The 15,896-nt window shown below is 33.3% G+C and overlaps 1 long non-coding RNA gene across 1 annotated transcript in view; it reads left to right on the top strand.

Annotated features, from left to right (window-relative positions):
• LOC143050993 (uncharacterized) overlaps positions 1-15,055 on the top strand; it is a 29,291-nt gene extending 14,236 nt beyond the window's left edge. The window contains exon 3 of the long non-coding RNA XR_012970532.1: positions 14,584-15,055. This is a non-coding gene — a long non-coding RNA (uncharacterized LOC143050993). The remainder of the gene's footprint in view (positions 1-14,583) is intronic.
• The last annotated feature ends 841 nt before the right edge of the window (positions 15,056-15,896 follow it).

The raw sequence follows: 15,896 nt of genomic DNA, 5'->3' as shown, positions 1-15,896 counted from the left end.
CAAAAATGAGTGCTGACGAGTACCGCGGTACTTCTGTATCACTATTCCAATAATAAATTGACAGTATTTTTAGACGTGCTGTATTGTCTATTTTCTGCTATATAAATCCATCAAGGTTAATTGGCCAACGAAACGAGTTCTTAAATACCATAAAAAGATTCCTTAAACTAGAAATAGACATGTTACTATCAATCTAATTAAAATATAGATCTTGTGTGCACGCTTTGGTTTCCCTTTAAGAGCGGCGTGGACACAGGATCTGTTACACTTCTATCGATCTGCCTAAAGACCAAAAAAGACGATAAAACAATTAGGACCATCATTAAAAAAGAAAAGGTGAGGGCGAGCTTGCTATTTCCAAAGATTTGAAACAAGACCTTGTCCGTTTTGTCAACAAAATTGCGTCACTGAAATACACCGAGTCACATATGACGCTCAAACGACGCGGAGTATAATTAATAGAAACATATAAAACTAGTATACAGTGATGTCAATTTTTTATCCTACAAATGTTACCACGTGTAATTACTTTTTATTTGAAAGAATGAAATCCGCCTACATACACAACAGCTGAATGTATAATACATTTTAGATATGACTAACACATGTTCTATTGAAATAGTTTTCAGTATACATATTATTAAATGCAATAGTAAAAAGTCGATATCTATATTGAATATTGAGAAGTTCGATTTTGAAAACACATATTCCATTCATACTTAGGACAACATCGATGGTCACGTGGTCTCATAATGGGTAGTGTTTGCAGACAGTGTCAAACCAACGACGTGTTTAAAATCAATTGGCTCCCTTCTGGAGCACATGAAATCATCCCCAGTTTTGGTAGGGTTCGTTCGTAAAGGTCCATCGTCGCTAGCCGAGGGTTAAGATCCAATCCCCTAAACTCCATCCTTGGCGGATTCAGACTACGCGAATGAATTTTATTTTTACAGGACATTCGGTCTGGTAAGCATCCTAGCTTTACCAGACCGAATGAAATTTTACCAGACCAATTTTTTTTACAGATTCAATATTCAATATTTTTTATTAAAGTCTCACCACTTGTATAACATTATACATTCCAATAAACATATAAAACATTGCGTATAGCATGAAATATTGGATAACATTTATAAAACATATTGTATATTAAAACTAACAGTAAAATATCAAGTGCCATTCTATTAAGAATTATGAGAGACTAATATTAAAGGATTAATTATATACAAAATTTTTACATCTAATTGTATATTATCCGACTAAAAACAACAAACATATGACTTTGTTGTGCCCTACTCCTCTCCAAAATGCACAAATTAAAACAAAATGATGTAACAAGAGGGAATATTGTTACGAAAGTTGTGCACAATTGCTTGAATGCATTTCAGTGAAGAGTAATGTCCCATTTTATTGGATTTTGACAATGTTTGTGAACTAAACATAATTTAGAGTTTCTGTATAAAATATTATTTCCTGTTTCTTCTTTCTTTTTCATATATCTTTTGGTTTTCAATTCTTGTGGTTATATTTCATAGCTAAATTTTGTGATCTGCTTGGATTTTTATTCGTTTATTGTATTTAAATCGGCAAACCCGGAATTACCCTTATCCGTTCCCAGAATCTGATCCGGTTTTATTTACATTTCCGGTTGTGCCAATGATGGCATCCATTGTTGTTTTTGACAGTCAGATATGTTTTTACCCGGATTTACACATTACTGATTGGCGATGTTCGGCATAAAGCTAGCGGTTGAACAAAATAAACATCGCTGTGATGAATAATAAAGATGAAAATGAATTTGAGATCGTTTGGCAATTTTGCTAGAATGTTAGAAAAATCCATGAAAAAAAAAACACCGGACATTCGGACCGGAATTCAACAAAATTTTACCAGACCGATCCATTATTCACCGGATTTGTCCGACGGTCCGACGTATTCCGTGTAGTCTGGGATTGAGATAGAATTCCGTATTTAATGTTATGAAAATCGCCTCTAAGATGATCCCATGAAAATTTAGAAAATGCAAATAACTGATTGTGAAACAAATCTTTACCCCTAAATCACAGGACAATATTTAGAGGCAATTATTGTAAGTTCTTATCTCTTATTGAAGTTCCTTGGTATGTTTCTAGTTGAATGGTTGGAATGTGAAAGTCTATTTTCGGTTCTTACTCTATGAAATTTGTAAACACTTGATAAAACCATTTTATACACCTCCAACCGAAGAGAGTCAATAACAATGAAGTCGGAATGGGCGTGACTTTTGTCTACTTTAAATGGCAAATCTTTGTAATCGCGAATGGTGGCTTAATCGGCTATGGGTGAAGATGAGGGAACTGGATCTTAACCCTTGGCTAGGGAAAATGGTGTTACTCAGTCTTTCGTTTTCTATATTGTTTTTTTTGTGTACTGTTAAAAGTCTGTTAGTCGTTTTCATTTTGAGCCATGGCGTTGTCAGTTTATTTTCAACCTATGAGTTTCAATGTTTCGACACTTTTAAGTTATTGGCCTGTGTAAACAAATTTTGCCGTTACTAAGGCGATAATTAAACAGACATCGATCGATCTGACAATGAAAAAGGGCAGAGGCAAACTAGGCAAAGTTTGGAGTGTGATATGTAAAACTTCCATGTATAACATTGATAATTATCCATACATTTATATGTAGCTCCATAAAGGGGTCGGTACCCTTTTGTCTGCCCTAAGTTCGCCTCTTGTTTTATCTTAACCGGTTTATAATGGCTTATGGCCCGATGCGTATGGATATTTATTGTTATTTCTCTATACAATTCTATGATTATTTTGTAATTCACAAAGAAACTTAGTTCTCTTATGCCAACGAAATCTAGGCAATAAAGGACCCTAAGTAAAACAAAGTTAGTGCACAAAGAAACCTACACAACTAGGTGCCTTCAGAAACCCTCACACAAGTTTTTATTTTATGATAAAAAATAAATATAGTATTTATATAGATATTAACATACTATTGCTAAAAATTTACCACTTAACTGTCAATGTAACAATCAATACTATAATTAATAATATTAAATATTATATATGAAAAAAACTTTTATGAAGGAAGAAAAATGCGGGATAAACATCAATAACACTGCAACCAAATGCAAAATATATTTCAATGGATTGATTGATAGATTGTTGTTTGTTTATAACATCCAGTGGGCAATGGAAGCAAAGTAATTTAGGATAAAGGCAACCAGTATTTTGTCATATATATTTTACATAATTTGACAAGCCGTCGCAATCGGCAATCCTCGGTTAAATCCGCCACCTTTCTTCTATGGGGGACGGAATCGGCCGAGTTTGAACGATTGAATCTGTCGTTCCAAGATAACGAACCTCGACTTATAAATAGGCCTTTTGAGACATGTATACTGTTTGTGCAATTTTACAATTTAAATGAATAAAAAAATCCAGTTTAAGCATTATAAATTTATCTAACAAGTTTGATATTAAATGAAAAACTACATTCATAAGGAGAGTGATATCTTTGGAAATTAGAAAAAGCTAAACACCACAAACAACTGTTATTCTCGTGGGTTTCGATTAAAACCACAAAGAAAGCAAGAATCATAAAACTTGCAATGTACAGAATAATCAACCGGTCATAAATCAAATTTAATCAAATTTGTAAATTATTGGACGATTATTGTAACTGTAAATGCTATTCCGGAGGGCGCTACAAAACCGGCACGTGTCAGCAGCAATTACTGTCAAATAGCTCTTAATGAAAGATAATTCTTCAGTTGTAATCTCGCGAGAACCGACGAGAACATCTATCAAAATACGGAACGATTCAATATATCTATCTATCCACTCTTTAGATTGTATATTATTTCGATTGCTTAAAAGTGACTGCTTGGTTGCCATAGCAACGATCAATATTGAGAAATAATTTAAGAAGAACTACTCAAAGAGATTGTTTGGTATGATTTGATACATGGAGAATTTTCATACGAAGACCTGATCTTAAAAGTAAATAACCAATAATTCGGGCATGCTAGAGGAACACATATGAACGTACAATGTAGTATTGTAACAGTTTCACACAAATTCTTATCCATGCATATTTAGCTATAAATTTCAAAATATGTACATATTTGGAAATTTTGGTATGAAGTTTAAAGTGCAAGAGCATTTAATCACTATTAAACACTTTTTGAATGTTTAATTTAATTTATCAAAAAGTTAAATGACAATGAAATATAAGGGCATATTCTGCCTGTTTCTCAGATCAGATGTAGCTGGATTGGAGCTTTCGGAATTTTAGATACCACTGCACTCTTATTTGCAAAATGTTTGCAACACAAGCCAAGCAGAGGTATTGTTTCGACATGGCTGTCACGGTGTTTAAATATGAGGTTAAACTCATAGAAATACAATGCTTGAAAATTCTTAACAAAGAAAGCAGTTATGGTATTATGAATTTTATGTTGGTTTTTTTTAAATTTATTTTGCCACAAACCAACCACTAAGGTGTCTCTTGCTTTGTGTATAAAGGAACATATATAACAGGGATTAAAAAAAAATATAGTTTTCTCAAATAAGTGGAGTTATGTCCCTTTTGTTAAAAACCCCAAACAATATCTATTAAAAATCAAATGACGCTCTAAAGCGAACTTAATTGTTAATTGGGACAATTTTGATGATCTAAAAAATATTAAGACAAATGAAGTACCATATAAAAAACCCAGCTAGATTAGAAAGCCAAAGCAGTCACTTGCATACCTCTAAATTGTAATGTTTGAAAAAAAAACGCGTTTTAAGCTTCAACACATAATTGTGTCTATTATTATTCATAAAGTTTTTAATTTATGTCACTGAATTTTGAGAATCTACATAAAACAACTTTAAGCACTCAACCTGCCTCTGTTCATAATTAGTGGATCTAATGGTGTACGTGTCCTTTCTGTGACCGGACGTCTAGACAAAAGAAAATTTAAGACTATACATGCGGGGTTTTCAGTTCAAAGTGATGGTTTCACATGCTTCTAAAGTAGTCTTTAAATTATTAGCTGGCATCGTAGCCGTTCTTAGACATCTTCCTCAGCCGTCCTGAAACCATGCTGCGCTTGTTGATATAGCCTTTTCAATAGTCGTCTGGCGCGAAAAGGACGATAACTCAATTTTAGAATTTAATATTTTTGGAGACGGTCAATTTCCGGAATTCCATGCTTGATCATCCAGATTTTTTCTTTGGCCGTTGACAACAGAATTATTGCTGCATTCTTTGACAATAAGGTATATTTAATAAGGCAGTATTATCAATGTATTATCGTGGTATCAATATATGTTAGAAATGTTAGATACCTGAATTATTTGTAATTTTGGCAAGGACAATTCATCACGTCCCCTGAAAACATGATTTTGTAAAATATCACTTATCGGCATCTCCGTGCGGCAAGCCAGATTAATTTCCTGATAATATTTACTACAGCATTCTGATTGTTATTAATTGCTACATATTACCGCTTTTTTGTAAATCGATGTTTGTTTACATTATCAACAAATGTGAGTAACATTCTAGGTCGAGTTGTCGTTCGTGGTGTATAGTTTGTTCCAAACCATTGTTTGTTTCTGGTACAGGTTGGCAGTTGTTTATCAACAATAAAGTTGTTGCAACATAAACACATGTTATTTTCAGTGTGTATGTGTGTTTTTTCTTTCTTTCTAATTAGTTATGATTGTTTATAAAAACAAAATGTTTTTAAATTCATTTGGAAGACAGGATTGTCATGTAATTGTTATTTCCCTTGTTTAAAAATAGAAATTGCGTGTTTCTATATTTAACGATTTGCATGACACTATTTAGTACATATTTGTTAAATAATATAGATATTGCTGTTTTGAATTCATTGTTAAAGAGAATTATATATGTTCTAAAATTCAATATTTGCATCGTTGCTTATCATTTATAACCTTTGTTGAAAGACTTAATCATTTTAGATAAGTTGTTTGAAAATATTGTTGGTTACAAACTTCCTTCTGTTGTTTGATTGAAAGCAGTCAATGGCGCTTTTCAAGGACTGCCAACGCTAATACTGTATATGGTTGGTAACAACATTGAATGATTGAGATGTTTATGAACTGACATTCAGTCCGACCATGGGAAGCTGTGCTCTGCCGGATGCGTGCTCAATTATTGGAGTCATTCAATGCTACATTTCTCTACTTTAGGTCTACATAATAAAAATTATACTTATTGAAAAAAAATATATATTGTTTTCATTTATTTTATTTAGATAGCGCTATCACATTCGGCATCCATCGTATTTTTATTTATCAGTTGTCAAATTAGACCAATCTGTGGTCTGCATCCCCTGCATAATTGATCCTTTTACATACATGTCAGACCCCACTCCTTTATTTCTTTAATTGCTTTCAGTTATTTGGTGGACACAGGGAATTGATTCCCAGTTCCCTCCCCAAACTCCTACTTCACTCCATATTCTGTTCCTCTGCACTCTTATTTTTTGATCAACAAGAATTATCCCTGTTTTATCAAACTTTTCTCACGATTAAGACCACCCTGCCTCAAGCTTTCATCCATCAAATTCTCTTTTCTAGTCCTCTTATTCCACAGTTCCCATAATTCTGTCCAACCCCTTTAAAGTGTCCCAATGACTCGCACCCATTAACAACCCATCATTCGACAAATTATATTAAACAACCTGATTTGTCTCCTATATGCAAAAATTACGAGTCAGGTTTTTTTGCTTTAATATAAATGGCAATTTTTTTTCACACATCTCGTTTTTGAACTCCCATGCGTATTTGTTACTATCAACTATATGGCATCAATGCACACAATTCAAACGATCTTTTCACAAAACCACAAAAATTGCATAGCAAATACATTCTCAGGATTTTTAATAAAGTTTACTTTGCGAGCACAAAGTGAGGAATTAATTATAAAACAATTTGGTAAAGCAAAATGAATATCTAAAAGATGTTTTAAAAATAGACTATAGTGGATGAGCTACCCCTTCGCGTAACAAGATTTATCTCTCCTGGGATTTAAACACATTGAGATTGAGATTGAATTGTTTCCCTTTGTTAACGACCAGTTCCAAAGCAAGATTATTTGTTTGATGATTTTTAATTGATTAACAATATTTTGATAAAGGAAAAGGATAATACTTTCAATTTCGAGGTGTCACAAAGGCTTTTTCACCTTCTATTCTAATTTTACATTAAAAACCCAAATTTAGATGAAAAGGCTAGTTGATATAATGCTTTTCTGATTTGAAAAATTATGAAATCTGTAAGTGATAGTTTACGTGTACGCGTAATTTGCTGACGTAAGACACACTAATGCTTGCAAATAAACTGTGGACTAGTCGGATTGCCCAAATATAATAGTCAATCGTTTCGACAATAAACTTGTTACTATAACAACTTTGCACCGCCAAAAAAAAAAAAAAAAAAAAAAAAAACCCAACCAAACACACGCACAAAAACCGCGGTAAAAATGTATTATTTTCTTCGGAAAGAGAACAAAAAAAAATGATGCTTGATAGGAAAAAATCAACCTTTATTTAAAAAGTGTTCAATATAGGCTGACAGAACAATCAAATTTGTATTAAATCGGATCTTAAATCATTTAGTTGTAGCTAAAAGTAACGTGTAGAGCGGTTGTATTTCTCACTTATACAATGCATCAATATGTTTTGTAATGACATGTGTTGCAATTACAATAACCAGGGTATTTCCATTATTCCATTTAGGCTGATACATTTCTACAAAGTCCTAAACAGCTCTAGAGAACAATAAACATTGATTCTCTCACAGCCATGACAGTTGGCTGTAGCTAAAAAAGTGATTATGGTCCCGATCATGATAATGTTGAACAGTCAATAAATCTAGTGTCAGACAACAAGGCGTCATTATACAATTGCCGCAGAAGATGATCTTTATTTTATTCTTTTAATGTACATTTCCAATTCCAGTGTATTGATATGGAAAAAAATGGCCGTGATATATAGTTCTTGGAGATGCAAGTTGAGGCGCAATAAGGGGACTTTGGGATATTCTTTGAAAGAGCTTTATCAGAAGAATGGTCAATTTTTTTACAATTGCCGCAGACAATGATCTTTATTGTATTCTTTTCATGTACATTTCCAATTTCAGTGTATTGATATGGAAAAATAATGGCGGTGATATTTAGCGTTAATTGAGGCGCAAGAAGGAACATTAAGAAATTTGTACTTTATCAGCAGATTGGTATTTTTTTTTTAAATCAAATTACCGATATGGTATGATGCAAAAAATATATCGTTATAAAAGAGGGACGAAAGATACCAAAGGAACAGCCAAACTCATAAATCTAAAACAAACTGACAACACCATGGCTAAAAATGAAAAAGACAAACAAACAACAGCACACATGACACAACATAGAAAACTAGAGAATAAACAACACGAAAGCCACAAAAAAAATAGGGGTGATCTCAGGTGCTCCGGAAGGGTAAGCAGATCCTGCTCCTCATGTGGCACCCGTCGTATTGCTTATGTTATAACAAATCCGGTAAATAGTCTAATTCGGTAGGTTACATTCATGAAAGGGAAGGGGATTGTAGTTACGACGTAAGGAACATATCCGATATCTTTTGTGAAACGGTTATTCCATAACGGTCAACCAACTCGTGATGGCGTCCGTAAAATTTACGAAGGGATGGTTTCAACTTCACCATTTGGAACTTTTGGTTTCATAGCTTCCTTGTGAGCAGCAACTCTCTATCAATATATAATATATGCATGCACAGGAAAGAAAAATATAGCTATCGAGATGTACATTATGACACAAGAACGTTGAGACATTTTTTGGAAAGTTCCATAGAGGTGTCAATGCCAGTATGTTTTAATTATTTTATTTTTAAATAAGTATGCATTAAATGAAAGGAGATGTAAATTGAGGCACAAGAAGGGGACTTTTTGAGAAGTGTACTTTTATTATCAGAGGATTGGATCGTTTTTAAAATATAATTTCTGGAATGTTATGAAAAAATATATCGAAATAGTTATGCATTAAATCGAAGTATATAGCTCTCAGGGTGTTAATTAAGGCTCAAGAAAGGGGCCATGAAAAAAATACAGAAGAATATCAACAAAATATGACTTTATGATTGACTGCTTGTTTACACAAGTAATTATCATTCCAATTTTTTAGTGTATTGATATATGACAAAATTGTCGTAAAAACAGCCAGGCAGAAAGGATTCTGTGGGAAGTTCAAATAATTACCAAATTGGTCATAAAACTGGTCGATCGTCTCTATATAATGCACAGTTCTAATTTCCACTTCGTATATTGATATGATAAGAAAAATATTGAGGGCCCTCATGGGGTTTTTGATTATGTGATTACTTGGCCGTTTTTTTAATGATTATTTGATTATTAAGCCAAATATTTCATGATTATTTGATTACCTAGGACTGTATTTTTAGTTTATGATTATTTGATTACTAAAGATAAGCAAATATTTAATGATTATGTGATTATATTGGCAAAAAAATGGTGATTATGTGATTACTAGGACCCCCCCATGAGGGGCCTCATAAACATCGAAATGCAGAACGGGTGTCATGGAAGACTTAAGATCAACAAACTTGGTTATTCAGTTGTTTATAACAAGTGGTGAAGAAAAAGTAAGTAATGGAATTTGATGGTCCAACCCACTTTTTTGTTAAATTAATTGGTTCATCGTCTAGACATACGCGGAGTTTAAAAATACCATTGAAAATTGATTATTGAGTTAAGAATAAGCAATAGAAATTTCATGTTGCATTTTATAAAGACAAACGGAATATAAAAAGCAAATTATTGTTTGTCAGACTTCTCCTTTCTCAAGCTGGACATACAATTATGTTTTGCTCTTGAGGGATAAGTTAAAACCGCATTTGACTTTATATATGATTTCTTTTTCAGTAATATTTTTGTCGTTTCACTTTATGAAATTAATTTCTTTTAACCATTGCAGGCGCGGATCCAGTGGGGGGGGGGGGGGTTCCAGGGGTTTGAACCCCCCTTTTTTGGACGATCAATGCATTTGAATGGGGACATGTAGTTGGAACCCCCCCCCCTTTTTAAAATGGCTGTATCCGCCCCTGCATTGATACTTATTTCCTGATGATCTTTTCCCACATTTTTAATTTCTTTAATGAATGAATGAATGATTCGTGATTTCCCCCAATTTTAATTATTGTAAGTGGAAAATTGGAGCCTGAATAGCCTGGCAACTATAAGGTATAGATAGCGAGATGTGATCACGTGATTGGCGTGTTCGACTCCGATCTTACTTGACAAGAATTGTCCTTTATCCTGCCAATGATCAATGAATCCCTCTGGGTATTTCGGATTCCTCCACCAAAAACAAACAGGAAGCCATGAAATAGCTAGAAAAAATAATAAACTTTGGGGTAAAAAGTCAGTTATATGAAAAAGGTTTATTTGATTAGCAATGGTGATCTTGTGGAGTTGTAGAATGGTTTGTCATTTGTTTTGATTAAATGATTTTTTTTATAAAACGGTCAGCAATACAATCGATTTATCTTTGTTTGTTGTTCCTATATGTAATTTGTTATATTTGATTTCAAAGCGTCTGTTAGTAATTTACAACTGTCTGTTCAAGGATGTCGTCATCAAGTTTCGGGAAATTATGCTAGATGTTCGAACTCCTTTGGTTTTTCCCCAATGATACAGTGTAAAATATTTTGCCATATAACCGTTTCAAAGATGACTGTTAAATAGATCTTAAAAGGTCTTTACCAAAATTGAGGTAGATTCTAGGTTTGTTTCCTCACGTTTTGAGACCGAAATAAAACCATGTCCAAATCTAGAAAAATTCTAAATATGTCGAAAAGGAATTTGATAACCTATAAATATTTTAGCTTCTTTTGTTCCTTAAATAAGGCTCTTCTGATTGATAATATCAACTTTGGAATACCACCAGCTCTTTGTGTCCGGCTTTGTCTTGTTAGTAATTATCGTCTAATAGTTCAATATGATGGCAGATTAGAACAGTCGCCTGAGAGGCGGATTTACAGGGGCCAAGGTGGGACCCAACCCCCCCCCCCCCCTTTTTTTGTGGGACAACGGGGTTGATTATATAGGGAATCAATAAAGCATGACTGTATCGGGACCACTTTTAGGAAGACTGTATCCAACATTGGACTCAGTGTGTCTTGTATTTGTAGTGCAGTGTTCACTAGTTTCTTGTGAAAACTGTTTGTCAGAATTGTGAAAACGAGTGACTAATAGGGTATTTTTTTTTTTAAATTAAGCATTGATTTGTGTTTTTATTTTTAGAGAAATTTAAATTTATGATGGAGGAAGATATAAGCAAGTTTATCTACTTTTCCGGTTTTGTTTCAGAAAAACTAAACTAGCTATATTATAAATTTGTAAAATTAATTTAATTCTATTAAATGAAAATTTTGAGCTGTATCATATGACGTCCAAAAATTATTCGTACTTGAACTCGATTTAATTAAAAATACATGTACAACAGCCTTGATAAGTCTGCAATATATTTTCACAATGTGTTGACTTGTTTCGAAGAATGTTGATAAAGATGAAACGTTTCGTTTGTTTGAAGTATGTATCTTTAGGTCATATACAGGTGAATGAATAAATAGATAACGTTTGCATTGTGGAAAAAAATAATTTCATTCATACCACAGAGCAACGAAACCGTGGCTGTGTATTTATACATACCATTCAGCAACGAAACCGTGGCTGTGTATTTATACATACCATTCAGCAACGAAACCGTGGCTGTGTATTTATACATACCATTCAGCAACGAAACCGTGGCTGTGTATTTATACATACCATTCAGTAACGAAACCGTGGCTGTGTATTTATACATACCATTCAGCAACGAAACCGTGGCTGTGTATTTATACATACCATTCAGCAACGAAACCGTGGCTGTGTATTTATACATACCATTCAGCAACGAAACCGTGGCTGTGTATTTATACATACCATTCAGTAACGAAACCGTGGCTGTGTATTTATACATACCATTCAGTAACGAAACCGTGGCTGGGTATTTATACATACCATTCAGTAACGAAACCGTGGCTGGGTATCTATACATACCATTCAGTAACGAAACCGTGGCTGTGTATTTATACATACCATTCAGTAACGAAACCGTGGCTGTGTATTTATACATACCATTCAGCAACGAAACCGTGGCTGTGTATTTATACATATCATTCAGCAACGAAACCGTGGCTGTGTATTTATACATACCATTCAGTAACGAAACCGTGGCTGTGTATTTATACATACGATTCAGCAACGAAACCGTGGCTGTGTATTTATACATACGATTCAGCAACGAAACCGTGGCTGTGTATTTATACATACCATTCAACAACGAAACCGTGGCTGTGTATTTATACATACCATTCAGCAACGAAACCGTGGCTGTGTATTTATACATACCATTCAGCAACGAAACCGTGGCTGTGTATTTATACATACCATTCAACAACGAAACCGTGGCTGTGTATTTATACATACCATTCAGCAACGAAACCGTGGCTGTGTATTTATACATACCATTCAACAACGAAACCGTGGCTGTGTATTTATACATACCATTCAGCAACGAAACCGTGGCTGTGTATTTATACATACCATTCAGCAACGAAACCGTGGCTGTGTATTTATACATACCATTCAGTAACGAAACCGTGGCTGTGTATTTATACATACCATTCAGTAACGAAACCGTGGCTGTGTATTTATACATACGATTCAGCAACGAAACCGTGGCTGTGTATTTATACATACGATTCAGCAACGAAACCGTGGCTGTGTATTTATACATACCATTCAACAACGAAACCGTGGCTGTGTATTTATACATACCATTCAGCAACGAAACCGTGGCTGTGTATTTATACATACCATTCAGCAACGAAACCGTGGCTGTGTATTTATACATACCATTCAACAACGAAACCGTGGCTGTGTATTTATACATACCATTCAGCAACGAAACCGTGGCTGTGTATTTATACATACCATTCAGCAACGAAACCGTGGCTGTGTATTTATACATACCATTCAGTAACGAAACCGTGGCTGTGTATTTATACATACCATTCAACAACGAAACCGTGGCTGTGTATTTATACATACCATTCAACAACGAAACCGTGGCTGTGTATTTATACATACCATTCAGTAACGGAACCGTGGCTGTGTATTTATACATCCCGAATCCTTTGCAAAAGTATTCACAATGACGAAATCGATTGCGCCTCAAAAATCTTTCACATTTTTTTTAAATAGGTATTAAAGTCGTCAGACAATTCTGATGTAGATTTTATGATTGCAGATTCGTACGAATCAGAAACAACTACATAATTTTACCATTAGGGGTTGAGGTGTCTTGCATACCTGATTTATTCAATTGTAAAATTGAAAGTTATGTTTGCACTTTATATGCATGTTAATGCTGTTCTTAGAAACAGATACAAGGCTAAACATGTAACCTCTTTAGGCATTGATGCATTTGAAACTATTTTATATGTGAACAAAAATGTACTGTCTAGTATTTAACCTTTTTTAATAGAAATACATATCAAAAGTACTATTGTATATAAAAAGTATAGGAATGCAGTGACTGTATTACCTGTATTTTTTTTAGCATTCTTTGTATACAAGTAATAATTATATAAGGAAAGAGTTTCATGTTGCATTTTTTTCTACACCTACTGGCAAATATGGACAGAAACAAGTTTTTTTTAAACATTTTTTTTTACATGTATATACAATGTATATATATTCCTGATGATAAGTGACTCTTTTCACTATCCTAAGATTATTTACAGAGAATGCTTGTTATTATATAACATATTTTATTTCAAACTCATACAAAACTTATAATGCTGTAAGCCTGGCGCGCGTTTCGTCTACAAAATACTCGCCCATTACGCTCGAATAAAAAAAAATTCAGACTTAATCAATTACGAAGACAAGTTGAAGAGCATTTCGGTCTCTACTGGAATATGCATGTAATGTTAGTCACTACATGTTAATATACAATTTAAGAATCGACCTCTTTAGTCACATACTTGACATTACAATTTATTATCAGTGTTATATTCAATTTATTTTCAAAAAATAATCCCTGCTGTTTTAGTCCTCATTCCCGTCAGCGTCAAATCATTTCCGAAACTATTTCATCAGTGACTATTTGACAAACGACAAACTTATATTTAATTTGCCTTTGATGTCGTAAAACCTGCGATAACGTGTCTGTAACTTGTATACTCTTCGTCCGTATAGTAATCGGTAGGTAATCTTTATCTACTTAAGTGATGAAGATATTCGGGTAGAAAAGTCGAGAGACACGCCCCCTTTGATAAAAAAAAAATATAACGTCCATTCATGTCTTTGTTTAATTATCCTCGACTTGTGATAGATAAATGATGTAAGAAACATCGGTGGGGGTTAAAAGTCGTGATAACCCCTCTTCAGTCTTATAATTAGTTCATTCATGCAGAATATATATACTTATTAACTTTCTTATTGTCATTTTCAGATGACACAAGAGGCCATTTTGTTCTCAGCATGCATCCGGGTTACAATTGAAAAGCAGACGACAGAACAAGAAAAAGAAGGACCGCATTGGTGGAATGATCATCAAGAGTTCGTTATAGTTCTCAGCAAGACTATCGATTCTTGTTGTGTAATAATACATAATAGAGAATATAACAAAATTTACGGACAATTTCAGTGATTAAAAATTGATTTCTTTAACCTGTTCTCGTAATTTGAACGACGGCGTTTATTTCAGTGTCGATTTCATCTTATAAGAATGAAGATTAAGATGATTGAAGAATGTTATCATGTACGATATAAATAAGGTAAGTAAACGATCAGTGTAACCTAAATAATTGTAATTTTATTATATATCTGTATCATTCATGATGTTGTGGATGGGGGTTTAGAAAATTGAGAACTAAGAGCAAAAATTGTAGAATAATAAAAGGGGGATTTTAGAAAAGAGGACAAGACAATACAGAAAAAATAAAAATGGGGTGTGTAATATAAAGAATTTGTTATAGTGAAAAGGGGGGGGGGGAGATAGAGATTAGAGAATAACAGACTAGAAAATATAAAAAAAGAGAAAAATAGGGTGCTTAATATAAGGAATATATATAGTGAAAATAGAGGAAAAAGATAGACATTAGAGAAAAACAGGCAAGAAAATTAAAACAATGAAGGAAAATGGGATGATGAAATATTAAAATATTAAGAATAGGAAAAGTGGGAAAATAAATAGAGAAAAACGGTAAAAAAATAATGAAAATTAAAAAAAAAGGACCCCAATTCAGTTCCTCAGTCAATGGAATTGTGTTCTGTTTGCATTCTGTTTTTTTGTATTTTTCATTATAACAACTTTTATTATTTCTAGCATGATCTTGTAATCTTTTGTGTGTTATCCTGCCATTGTCTTTATACAAACCACTTTCTAAGGTTCAAAGAAGATTCTCTCAAATACTGTTTTACAATCTAAATTGTATTAGAATATTTCTGGTTATTGATAAAATTCAGAAATGTGTGTCATTTTAAATGGTTCATTTTACCATGATAGATATAATATTCCATGATTTTACAAAAAAAAAAGGGTAATAACTCTGCTTTCGGAAAACACATTAAAAAATATGTAGTAAAATTGCGACATATACATGTTCAAAAAACTCGGCACAGATATTTTAAACCGAATCTTAAACCGAATAAGAATAGGCGGGATAGTGGGAGTCCGTCTGATTCCATAAAAGGAAAAATAAATGTATATGAAACACGGTTATCTTTTTAAATTTGTTCATGCAAATGGAGGACATTTTCTGT

Source organism: Mytilus galloprovincialis, chromosome 11 (assembly GCF_965363235.1).
Source record: "Mytilus galloprovincialis chromosome 11, xbMytGall1.hap1.1, whole genome shotgun sequence".
NCBI classification, from domain to species: domain Eukaryota; kingdom Metazoa; phylum Mollusca; class Bivalvia; order Mytilida; family Mytilidae; genus Mytilus; species Mytilus galloprovincialis.
Note: the sequence above shows the minus strand (reverse complement) of the source record. Positions and strands in the feature narration are given on the sequence as shown.